At 36.0% G+C, this 774-nt stretch overlaps 1 protein-coding gene across 2 annotated transcripts in view; it reads left to right on the top strand.

The window, feature by feature from the left end:
- Nucleotides 1–774, top strand: part of LOC106872586 (cytochrome P450 3A30) — a 24,542-nt gene that overhangs the window by 14,828 nt on the left and 8,940 nt on the right. The window lies entirely within an intron of this gene.

Raw genomic sequence — 774 nt, 5'->3', positions numbered from 1 at the left:
TATATATATATATATATATATATATATATATATATATATATATCTATATATATATATACATATATATATATGTATGCATGTAGGTATGTATGTATTGTAAACGGATCCTCTGTCTGTTTCAACAGTAAATGTCTCAGTTGTTTGAACTTTGTTCTGCATGCAAGGGACTGAGTCATGTGTCCCCTTAAAGTTAATCCACAGCTCAAATCAATGTGATGCAAGAGTCTGATAAAACTAATCTTTTCCACTTAGAAATTAAAATCCATCTGATGAGGTTTCAGCACAGTCTCCATCAAGTCCAGTTTCACCCACAAGGATTAGGTTGACATTTGGCCAAGGCGATACGTTGAGGGATTGAACCCATGATCTTATGACTGTGAAGCCAGTGTCTTAACCACTTGGCCATACTTGCACCCAAGGTCTCCGACAGAAACTGGAACAGAACTGCATATTGGCCCAGGAAGGGAAAGTTCTCTCAAAATTGAAAGGAGCTGTGCAAAAATACATACATATATTTGTATTCTTTTATTCCTTTTACTTGTTTCAGTCATTTGACTGTGGCCATGCTGCAGCACTGCTTTTAGTCAAACAAATCACCCCCGGGACTTATTCTTTGTAATCCTTGTACTTATTCTATCAGTCCCTTTTGCTCAACTGCTAACTTATGTGCACATAAACACACCAACATCAGTTGTCAACCGATGGTGGGTGGGGGACAAACACAGACACACACACATATACATATATATATACATATATATATATATATATATA

This window comes from Octopus bimaculoides, chromosome 26, assembly GCF_001194135.2.
Source record: "Octopus bimaculoides isolate UCB-OBI-ISO-001 chromosome 26, ASM119413v2, whole genome shotgun sequence".
Lineage (NCBI taxonomy): Eukaryota > Metazoa > Mollusca > Cephalopoda > Octopoda > Octopodidae > Octopus > Octopus bimaculoides.
Note: the sequence above shows the minus strand (reverse complement) of the source record. Positions and strands in the feature narration are given on the sequence as shown.